The 12,484-nt window shown below is 43.2% G+C and overlaps 1 pseudogene; it reads left to right on the top strand.

The window, feature by feature from the left end:
* Window positions 1-2,202: 2,202 nt before the first annotated feature.
* On the top strand, window positions 2,203-3,391 carry LOC124673638 (annotated as a pseudogene).
* Window positions 3,392-12,484: the final 9,093 nt, after the last annotated feature.

Raw genomic sequence — 12,484 nt, 5'->3', positions numbered from 1 at the left:
CTCTGCCCAAAATATTTAAACTTATATTCTCGTTTGACCTTTCCATTTGGTGCTATTATCATATACATATCATAGCATAGGTAGTTTGTGCACTGTGAGGCCAAGAACTAATTGACTGATTGACTATTGCAGAATCTTGTTCAGCACTACGATATACTCCCATTAGCAAAATGAAATATGTTTTTTTTGCCATCAGGCTATAATATTGCTAAGTGAAAAAATATTTTGCTATCAAATTTAGCGCCAGCCTCCTCTGGATGCTATTTCGCGTGGTTAAGTGGCGCTATGATACGCCATATCATGATTACAGCCGTAGCGCGGACTCTCCAGATTTGCCATTTATTTGCTTCTATATGTCAGCAGTGGTTAATAAGTTTTCTTTGATCTTACAGAGCTTTGTCTTCACATGTTCAATTAAAGTCAATTATGTTGCTATTTTCTTATATAAACATGGATTGATCGTGGCCAAGAACTCTCCCAGAATAAAGTGTATTCTGGTGGAATTATGTGTAGTGTGGAGCAGTACATGATTAGCTGCAGATCAGAATTCTACGTACTCCTACCTCCATTTTTTGCCCTATTTTTGTAATATTCCATGCTACAAACAAATGCTGCTTGGCCGTGCTACTTTTAGAACATCCTTAAATGATAATTGTTGATGGAAAGCTACTCATGAACATGGGTTCAGTCATATGGATATAAATGTTCTCTGAAAAGTCATATGTTTCAGCAAGCAAGGGCTTCACATGTATCAGTTTGTCTTGGTATCTTGGTCATGGAATGATTGCTTATTTCCCTTTTGCATGTTCTTAAAGGATTACATTGATTCATTTTTTTCCAGAAAATGGGTATTCCTTTACATAAATGGATGTCCTTGATTCTAAAAAAAAAATATTGGTTGTGCCTTACTCGTGAGGTTCGTTCCACATGGTTTTATGATTGATTGATTTGCCTGCTCTATCCTTGGCCAAATACATGCTTGCTAAACAGTCTTTTATAATATATTGTTGTTACAATCATAATAGCATATAACAGAAACTTGATTTCAGAATTTGATGGTATAGACTATATAGACTTGAGAAGATAACCGAATAATTTGGTCACAAGAGATGAATTTTCGAGAACCTGAGCTTCATACTCCCTCCGTTCCTTTTTAATTGACTCGGATTTAGTACAAACTTGTACTAAATTCGAGTCAATTAAAAAAGAACGGAGGGAGTATTAGATTTGAATTGTTGAATTATGTTCAAGAGCTAGCTTTCTAATATATTTTCATAATTCTTTTGTAAAGATGGACGGGCGCAGACATTCAATCCATCAATCCATGGACAAATACATGGACAACATCATCCTTGCTTCCGGAGATAGCACTAGAGGGAAAAATAACTGCACTCCCCTGGCATAGTAGTCTACTATGTGTTTTGTGTCATAATTTCCGTATGTGTCCTACTCTTGTTTAACAGTCGATGGTTCACTGTGTTCTGTTTCCATAATAAGATCTTTTAACAGTCTCAATATCATGATGTTTTCAGGTCTGAGCACACTTCCTGATCCGACTGTGGACTCCCCTCATTGGTACATGATAACATGCAATGTGCTTCATTCTTTGACTTGAGTGCGCGGCAGGCATTCCCTGCTAGTAGTATCAATTCACGTTCAGAGACGTTAACGGCTACCGAAACGTTAACGGTACGAAATATGATATTTAGCCAGAAAAGAAAAAGCCAAAAAAATGTTGCAGGCATCCATGGAGTGTATCGGGGTAAGACGAACAGATCCTGAGCACCAAATTAAATCAAGCAGCTGCAAATGATGTGCATGTACAAAAGTGGAAAAAATACAATCATGTTGAGCAAGGGGGGAGATTATTAGGTCCATGTGGAAGCACGCAAATACATATAATCATAGAGGTTACACTATTACACACAAGATTTGTCGGAACTTAAATACATATAATCATAGTAGTAATGTATGTCCACCCAGTGCTAATTAAAACCTTGCTCGCTTCAGTTCCCGCCTTGAATTACTGAAAGCTGAAACGTCAGTTGATGATACAAATTCCCCGGATAATTAAATGATTCACGAGGAAGGCCCTTTATAAGAACTCGTTGATCCTTCACCACACAAAAGGCAAGCCACAACACAGCACAATCGGAGGAAATTCCCACGAGCACCTCCGGCCAACGTACGCTAGCAGCGGCCATGTCGGCGGAAGGGCGGTGCAAGGAGGAGAAGGAAGAGGGGGAGGACAGGAAGCCGGTGATCAAGCCCGGCGTGCACGTGACGCTCAAGGTGCAGGACACCGACGGCCACTCCGTCTACCGCACCATGCGGCGCACCGATAAGCTGCAGGGCCTCATGGACTTCTACTACGCCAGCGTGCCGGCGATCGCGCGCGGCACGGGGCGTTTCCTGTACGACGGCGGCCGGCTGAGCGGCGAAGAGACGCCGGCCCAGCTCGAGATGGACGACGGCGACGAGGTGGACTTCTTCACCGAGCTGATGGGCGGCGGCGGATGGATCGCGGGGTCGGTGACTGCGTAGCTCGCTGTTAGCGTGGTTGGAGGCTTGGAGCCCTAGCCAGGCCTACGTTTGTTTTGGTTAATTAAATATGATGGGTATTGGTTACTTGCAGAGTTACAGGCTCACGAGGACGGCCGCTACGCTGTACCTAAAGTATCAGTTATTCTGCCAAGCCTCTTGGTCGTTTACTTTGGGAGATATACTACTCCGTATGTCTTACTACTATATGATCCTGCATTATCACCGGGTGTAGTACTCCTTGATTGCCGGAACTTAATTTGTGGGATGTATTGAAACAGGATAATATCCCGATTTACCCGCAATACTGCACGATCGCAAAATCGTATCATTATATTACTGATCTGAGAGGAGTTGAGCGATCTGTTGCCTAATCATATGTATGGTACAAATACGGTGGAAACCGAACCATGATGGCATGAGGTGGCCGTACGTGTACGTATATAAGCACAAGCTAGGGCTAGGCGCCGCACCCCCACCCTCAAGATCAATCTAAGCCAAGAACAGGCGGCGGCCGCCTCGCCTAAACAAAGGAGATCGATCACCCGACGCGATGTCGGACAGGCAGCGCGTCAAGGAGGAGGCGGACGACGGGTTCATCACGATCAAGGTGCAGGACACCGACAGGTTCAAGGTCAGCTACACCATGCGGAAGACCGACAAGCTGCAAAACCTCATCGACTTCTACTACGCCAGGGTTCCCAGTGTTACTCGTGGCTCAGGTCGGTTCCTCGTCGACGGAACGCGGATGCAGGGCTGGAAGACGCCGGCTGACTTCAACATGGAGGACGGCGACGAGGTTGACGTCTTCACGGATCTCATAGGGGGCGGCCGGTGGACCGACTACTGAATGCTGCTGCTAGATGCCTTGGAATTGCTCCCTTCCTGCCGGACACGCGCTTAGTAGGGTACTAGTAGACGATCGACCAAGTTCAGCAGCTTGTTTATGGTTATGCTTATTGATTGCTGACGGAAACGGCTGCTTGATTTTTCACTACTACTAATTTTTCAATTCTCTACTGCCGTTATTGATTTCCTGATCGCTTTGGTTTTCTATCAAATTGATTAGATCTTCATTGCAGCGTGTGCCAAAGGTTTCGCAACGTGAAAATCAATCACACAAATCAAAGAGGCCCTAAAGACGGAAAACAGCTTGGCCAATGTGACCGAGATACGAATGGGGAGCAAATACGCAATTCTCTTCCATTAAAAAAATCCTAACACAAATCTGGACCTTTATTGAAAAAAATATGCAGGCCAAAAGTCTAAGGTGGTCTTGGAGTACTTAATCTGCACATTCAAAATAAGGTCCTACTGTTAAAGAATTTGCACAAATTCTTCAATAACCTTGATATCCCCCGGATTTGCTAAGTCTCAGACTGAGATTCTCTTATGTCTCAGTCGATACTATAAGCCGTTGATCGTTCGTTAAGATTCGTGAAAACAGCCTAAAAAATCAGAAAAATGAGTTACGCGGGCGGAGGGAGTCGAACCCACGTTCTGTTGATTCGCAGCGCTTGTTTGCAAGCAACAAGGCAGCCGACTGTTCACGATGTAGTTCCACAACGAAATTATATATTTCTTATTTCACCGGTTTATTTCCTTCTATTTTGAAGAGCAAATTAGTCTGCATTTGTGCTGATACATTTTCGTTTTTTATTTTTCCTTCTTTCTAATTATTTTTATTATCTGTATACAATTTAGTTTCATTTTCGTGGTTGACCTTTAGAGAAATATGTGACTAACTCGACAAGAAATGTGCAACCATGCCTTATATGTATTTCATTTTTTGTTATTTATGTTGGTAGTATTTTCTATTTTTTATTTAAATAGATTGCACTTTTCTCAAGAAATATACAACTAGTAACCTATATTTGATGTGAGTTGCACTTTTTAAAAGAAATGTGCGACTCCATCCAATTTCAATATGAGTTGCATTTCTTCTCGAGAAATATGCAACTAGCAACCGGTTATTGTTACACTTTTTTAAAAGAAATGTGCAACTAGAAGTTTTTTCCCGATTTGCACTTTACTCCAACAATGTGTAAAACTAGAGACCGATTTTTTTGTATGAGTTGCACTTCTCTAAGAAATGTGCAACTAGCAATGTATATTCTATGTAAGTTGCACTTTTTTCAAGATATGTGCAACTTCATCCGATTTCAATATGAGTTGCATTTTTTCGAGAAATGTGCAACTAGGAACCGTGTATTGATACGAGTTACACTTTTCTACGGAAATGTGCAACTAGAAGTTTGTATATTAGTTGCACTTTTCTCCAACAATGTGCAAAACTAGCGAGCGATTTTTAGTATGAGCTGCACTTTTCTGAAAAAAAAGTGCAACTAGCAATCTATTTTGTATGTAAGTTGCACTTTTCTCAAGAAATGTGCAACTCCATCCGATTTTAATATGAGTTGCATTTGTTTTTGAGAAATGTGCAACTAGGGTGTATTGATACGAGTTACACACTACGGAAATGTGCAACTAGAAGTGTTTATATTAGTTGCACTTTTCTCCAACAATGTGTAAAACTAGCAACCGATTTTTGGTATGAGTTGCAGTTTTCTCAAGAATTATGTAAATAGCACATTATTTTGTTTCCATATTTTTGTCTTTTTTTTTCTTGTTCTTCTATTTTAAATTACTCGCACTTTTCAATTAAATTTCAGAAAATGTATAATTTTTAATTTTTGGTGAAGTACCAGTACTAGACTAAGTGAGATTGAAACTATTGTTAGTTAGCTTCGTCCAAATTAAAAGAACGATATGTTGTTCAACATGAAGCAAGCTAGCTAGCTAGCAAAACTTATGCTGCTCTTGTGCGTGTCGCGAGCGAAATGGTCTGATACTGCTGGCTGCATGATTCTAGGGCGTCGACTGAGACGTAACGAATTCTCAGTCAACTGCTGCCTAGCCACTCCCGATATCCCCTGGGTTCATTTGATTAGAGATTCGTATTTACAACAATGGAAATTTACCTACTACCAATTTGGAAGGATCCTTCTGGTGGAAATCTCATCTTAAGCTCTTAGACATTTACAATTCCATGGCTAGGTGCAATCTTGGAAATGGGAAGACAATGAACTTCTACACTGATTTATGGGAACAAACTCTATGCATCAAAGATCTCCTCATCTGATATCTTTTGCAAAACAAATAGACTGGACAGTTGAAAGAGTGGTACATACAGAATTTCTTGAGGACTTGTTCCATCTACCCCTATCTCAGCATGCTTTTGAGGAATTTCAAATCCTAGAGGAGGTATGACAGAATGCACTGGGAGTGATTCAGGGTGGCAACCAAGACAGTTGCACTTACATTTGGGGAACTGTTGATTTCTCTTCTCAACCAGCATATAAAGCTATCATTAGCTTTAGCTTTTCCACAACACCAAAAAAATCCTCTAGATTATGGGAATCTTCATATCAGGCAAAGCACAGATTCTTTTATTGGTTGTTACTTCAAGACAGATTATACACAAGAAACTTACTGAGAAGAAAGAACTTTCAATTACAATCATATCAGTGTGCAACAATGCAATGCAATTCTGAAGAAACTCTAGTTCATCTTTTCTGAACAAGTCCTTTTGCTGAACAGTTTTGGAATTTTGTATGCCCACATAAAAATAGAAGACTTTCTGTTTTTGAAGCTTTTGAAGGTATGAGAACTAAAATCAAACTGCCTTTTGTAATGGAAATTTTGGTTCTAGCGGTGTGGGGCATCTGGATTGTCAAGAATAATAAAGTCTTCAAAGATCAAAAATGCAAATTTCAATAGTTAGAAGGCCATCTACTCTCAAGAGATAAGGATGTTAGTGCACAGGATAAAGAAAAAAAAACATGCAGATACTTTGAAAGAATGGCTCCAGACACAACTTTAGATCTTAGCATAGTTTTGTCTTTTGCTTTTTTGTTTAGGTTGGCTTTAGAGAGTTTCTTACTCTCATTTGTAAATGTTTTGTCTTTATATATAATAATAAAAAAATTGCAGTGGGTTAAAAAACCTATTGTTTACCCTCAAAAAGATATTGTTCTCTCATTCATTGGGTCTAAGGATCAATTGGCGGATATCTTCACCGAGCCATTGGACGAGAAGAGATTCATTAAGTTGAGGCATGAGCTAAATATCTTAGATTCGTCCAATATTGCATGACCGTCGTGCGCACACACCTACTCATATAGCATATATCTTGATAGGAGGTAGGCATGGACATAGGGGGAGTGCCATTTAAACTTATTGAGCTATCCCTCCCCCCATAATGCATAAAAAATCCAAAATATACTCTATTCGTCATTCAAGTGACAAATGAGCTTCAATGTTGTGTATTAGTTGTGAGTCCAAGATTCATCTTCGCGACCTCACGCTATCATACTCAAACATGGTGGCCTCGGCCACCAACCTCCTCCCCGAGGAGCTTTTGTGCTTTTGTGTTTATTTTTTATTCTCTTTGTTTTCTTTTTGATTCTCTTTGTTTTATTTTTTATTTCTTGATCATTTGGTTTTTCTTTGATTTTTCTTGTTTGGGGGAAATTTGTCCAAGTTTGGGTTCTTTAGTTTGATTCTTGCAAACTTGGCCAAATAGTACCTTTCACCAGTGACCACCTCTATCCTAAGCCATTCACCTACCCCGAAAATTTCTAAGTCTAAATATACCCATCATTTGAAGGGTTTTCCTCTCTCAAGGGCCGGATGGTCCGGCCTACCGGGGTCGGATAATCCGGTAGGGCAGATGATCCTCCCCTCAGGGGCCGGATCATCCGGTTTAAGTGGGAGATATAAATATCGGGCAGGGTCAGTGACAAGGGATTAACTTGTCAATGCCTACAGATTGTAGACTTGGGTTTCATAAAAAGTACAGGGCAAGTAGATCTTGAACGTTCAGCCAAAAAAGGTGTTCGACTATGAAAAACTAGGGTTTGTGTTGACAATGATTCGATCATTTCTTTCTCCCTCGGCTCCCCTTTATATAGGAGGTGGAGCCGAGGCTTTCGCATTGTACAAGTTACAAAGTCCGGGAGACTCTTTGAGTCCATCCCGTATTGATACAAGAATCTATTCCTAATCTATCTCTATTTTCCATATCGATGCTTATTGGGCTTCCAGGCTTCATAAACTTCGGATCGTGGGCCTTCAGCCATCCCCGGGTACGTTATTCGGCAGGCCCATCCGGGATGCCTATGTCAGTAGCCCCCAAGATTTTGCTTGAATAGTAGAATCGAGTAAAATCTCCCTTGTAAAATCAATCCATAAATTCCTCAGTTTTCTATAATATTTTTGCTCGAGGTATTTATATCTTGTACAGGGATAATGGTAGATGGGGCTGGTTCATCTGACGGATCAGGTACCAGTTACCTACTCTTGTGGCAAACCCGCAAAAATATACTTCAAGGTCAAGTCCCTGGACTCGATCTTGGGATACTGGCTCAATTCGACATGCGCCGCTTAAGGTCTTACCATGAGTCGAATTCCACTTAAATTTTGTCGAGTACCTAACGCGTCCGCTAGGATTTTTCTTCGCGTATGTTGACACGGATAAAGTAGTAGAGCGCATTCGGGTGCGATACCACGCCACACAGGACGGATCCCGGGGACTTACCTTCGTAAAATATTACGGCATTAATAGATTTTACCGCGGCGGACCCGCTCTGAGAATATATTGTCGAGTGCCTTTTTCGGCTGCTGGAATGATATATTTATTCGAGTCATATGATGACATAATATCTTGACCTCCCGATGGGAGTACCTTTCGAGTTATATATAACTCGAAAATGTACGATGATACTTCTTTCTCATATTTCATCGGGTGTGCGACCAGCGCTCCCAATGGGAGTAGCCCCCGAGGCTACAACAAAGTGCCTGTACTTGGTTGTAGGCTCAACTTCTATTATATTCTCTCTATTTTTTACTCAACTTGATGCTCCTTCTCTTCTTCAATTCGTTGGGTGCGCGACCAGCGCTCCCGATGGGAGTAGCCCCGAGGCTACAGCCAAGTGTTTGCACTTGGTTGTAGGCTCAGCTTTTGCTATTTGGACCAACTCTGTATTTTTCCTTTTCACCTTATTCTCTTATCATAAGTATATACAATGCTTCTGATAAGATTAGCCCACGAGCATATGGGCAGATGCTTGCATTTGATCATAGGCTCCCGAAGTTTCTCTGCTAGAAGACTCGAAGATTTGATGTCGTCATCTTTTAATGAAAACACCCGAAGATTTCTCGACTGACGTCACTGTTGACGATTGCCAGATTCCCTCCTTGGGAAGCAACATCTTCTGTCACCTCACTGGGTTGTGGGTCCAAAATTCCTGCACCGTTGACACGTCGCGCAGGTGGGGGACACACGTCCTCCGTAATTTCCGGCACGCGCGCAGTAACTCCGTCCAGTAATTTTGGGCTAACGAGACCATTCTACCCTTGTGGACACGCGTAAGGCTAGAGATACCTCTACTTTTCATCCAACGGCTCGGCGGATCAGCTTCTCACTATATATTAACCGCATCGTCTTCATTCATCCCCTTCGCCGCACCGCACATCTGCTTTCTCTCTCTCTCCGCCATTGCCATCGCTTAAGCTCCTTGCGCTCCTGCTTCCCTTCATCCTGCTCTTCCACCAAAGCTCTCCCCCATGGCTCCTCCTCGCACGAGATGCTGAAGAACAAGGCTCCAGGTACTGACGCACCCGCGGGGAAGGCCCGGGTTTCTGGTTGGGAGCGATCCAAGATCTCCGCTTAGGACCAGAAGACTTTGAAGAAGCTGGGACTACTAAAGATGCAGGAATCGATGAAGTTCCCCGATGATGAGAGCTTCCCCCATCCTCCAATCGGATTCCGGGTAACATTCATCAACTTCCTCGTTCGCGGCCTATCCACTCTTATCCACGAATTTCTTCGTGGTCTCCTTTTTGTTTACGGGATTCAACTGCACCAGCTGACCCCGAATTCTCTCCTCCACATCTCTATTTTCATCATTCTTTAAGTGTGTTTCCTCGGCATCCATCCTCATTGGGGCATGTGGAAACGCATTTTCTATCTCCGGCGCAACAACTCTAGGAACGTCATCTACAATGTAGGTGGCGTTTGTATCTGCGTCCGTCCCGACGTTGATTATTTTGATGTTAAATTCCCCGACTCCGTCCAAGGCTGGCGCAAGAAGTGGCTATATATTCAAGACGAGTCCTCCTCTCCCCAAGAATATGGCATTGCGCCCTTTGAGGGTGCCAAAGAAATTCAGAGGTGCCGATATTGGGACATGGAAGCCACTGCCGAAGAAAAAGCAGCCACTGAAGCTTTGATGACCTGAATCCATCAGCTCCAAAACACCGATAGAAAGGAACTTTCGGGTGTACAAATTATCGCATATTTCCTTAGAATTCGGGTGCAGCCACTGCAGGCTCGCAAAACCCTCTTTGGATGTACTCAGGAGCAAACAATGTCGACCGCTTGTCCAAAGATGTCACTGTGAAGGACTTGGAGAGGAACATCCGACGTTTTACCTCCGTGAGCAAGAAACATGAAGTCCCTTCATCCTATCGCATGGAGCCATACTGTGCCAGCCATGTTTTCCCTCAAGTAAGTGTTTTTTATCGAGTCGAGTTCACTATTTTTTCGTCTTCTATTTTGTTTCTCTTGTCTTCAATTTCTTTTGTTTTCCTCGTTTTGCTTCATGTAGGGTCACCAAGTCCTTTCTTCTCTTCCCCCCTTCCTGAAGGTGGAGAGGTAGATGGTCGAGTCTTTATCACCGACGATTCGCAGGAATCCTCTCTTCTTGAGACTGAAACCGCGGGTTCCTCCGATAAAGAGATAGAGTCAGGGCAACCCTCTGATTCTGCCCATTCCATCTCTCCCCCTCCTGCCACTTCTCCTGAAGGGCGCGTAAAAAGGAAGAGAGACGATGTCGAAGACTCCAGCACGTCAAAGCCTGCCGAAGTTATTGCCGAAGAAACTTCTCTGAAAGTTGAAGGTGCCTTCGACCCTTTCACCGCCGCGGGCGCAGTTAGCTCGTAAGTTGCCATTTTATTGTCTCCATCTGTCTTAGTTTTCTTTCAATGCTCTAATATCATGCTTTGTCGCTATATTGTCAGGTCTACTGAAGAAGCAGAAGAGGAAGAAACCACGGCTCATTGAACAGCTCCTACGAGCAGTTCCAACACCCTGGTTCTTTCCGAGGGAAACCGCACTGTCGTGGAAACTTCGCCTCTTCCGGAGCATAGCCCAAAAGCATCGACTCCCGTGCCCAGCCCCCGAGCGCCTCCAACTAAGAAAGCTAGGACCGGGGCTGGACACGCTCAAGAAGTTGTCGTTGGGAGTTCATCGACTCCCTACCTAGAAGATGTAAGTTCTCCTTTCTCTATTGAACATCTATTTTGCTTGTCAAATTTTTCCCTCTTGATGGTATTTTTATGTTTTGTCGAGTTGCGTTCAGCCTTTAATGAAGGATCTCATCCAACTAGGTTCTCAATTTCTCGGGTTCCGTGATGAGGCTACCACTTTGAGAGGTAAACCTTGCACTGCTCTTTTGTATGTTCCTTACTTCTTCCAGTGGATTCTTTGTCTTCTAACGAGTATTCTTTTTCTTTTGATCTCTTTTGTTTTAGAGGCACTCCGTCGTGCCGAAGAACATGCTGATGCACTGGACGCCAAACTGAAGCTCGGCAAAAAAGCTCGTGAAAAAGCCGAGAAGGATGTTGCTGCTGTCGAAGGTCTTCAGCAGAGGTTGCAGACTGTGGAAGATTCGTTAAGCGACAAGGAGGCCCAACAGATCGAGCGCGAAAAACGATATAGTGACGCGCCTTGAAACGCAGATCCGCAGATTTACAAGTAACCTGTTACTTCTCTCGCCCTTTTGCTTCTGCTTTTGTCCGTCTCTGATATTAACGAACTCATGGTTCTCTCCAGAAGGACAGATGGGTGAGGAATATACCCTGCAGGAAGAATCCGATGATCACCTCTTCAATAGTCTCGATATCCTCGAGTTAAGCTGTGACTTGGCACACACCAATATCTCGGGTGCGCGGGATGTGCTGAACCGCTTCTTCCCCCACTTCTTCCCCAAGCAGACGCAACCGGATATCTTCTCTGAGCTCGTCCATCGCTTCCAGACAAAGGATGATCCTGTTATGGCTGATCGTTAGGCTATCCTGAAGATCGGAGTCGAAGGAACAATTGCCTTGGTCGCTGCCAGCGGCCAAGAAGTTGATTGGGCGAAGGCTGGCACTCCTGCGGGCATAAACAAGGAGAATTGGAAGACTTTGGTGAAGGATGCTAAGCCTGAGTCGAAGAAAATCATTGCGTTCCTTGATATGAAGTCCACTGCTTCTCCTAGTACTGCGCAGACGGAGGTCAACTAGACCAACCCGCATATTTTCTATTTTCTTTTGTATCTAGTGCCAACTTCGGTTGCTTCTGAAGATTTGTAGGGATCGCTAGGAGCCGCATTTTGTAAGATCTTGACATGTATAAATATGCCGAATTATGAATGAAAAAGTGCCTTTTGCCGAGTAATGGATGTCGACCTTTCTTTTCTTCCAGTTTATATGTGATAACTGTACCAAAGCTGCTGGTCCGTCCAATACTTCACCCGCCGTTTCTCATTCTGCGAGAGCTGCTGGCGATGTTTTCTTGGATGATTCTTCGTGTGTTAGTTCAATACACCAGGAACTAGCCGCTCTTCGGCAGCAGTTGCAAGCTATGAAAAACAGGCTATCACCGCTATGGATCAATCTCGCAAATCATCGGATCGTGAACGTGTTGCTCTTCGGCAAGCACAAGAGGCTCTTGAGTTGAAAGAATCTGCTACTGCCGATGCTTCTCGGGCTATTAAGCGCGATAATTATATGCTTGATCTGATGACTGATGCCAGTCAAGATATGGCGGGTATGTTGCGTTGTAGCTTTCCTCTTCTTTTTATATTTTTCATGTCTCTTCTCAGGCTGTGTTGCTTCT

Source organism: Lolium rigidum, chromosome 7, assembly GCF_022539505.1.
Source record: "Lolium rigidum isolate FL_2022 chromosome 7, APGP_CSIRO_Lrig_0.1, whole genome shotgun sequence".
Taxonomy (NCBI): domain Eukaryota; kingdom Viridiplantae; phylum Streptophyta; class Magnoliopsida; order Poales; family Poaceae; genus Lolium; species Lolium rigidum.
This window is presented reverse-complemented; position numbering and strand designations above follow the sequence as displayed.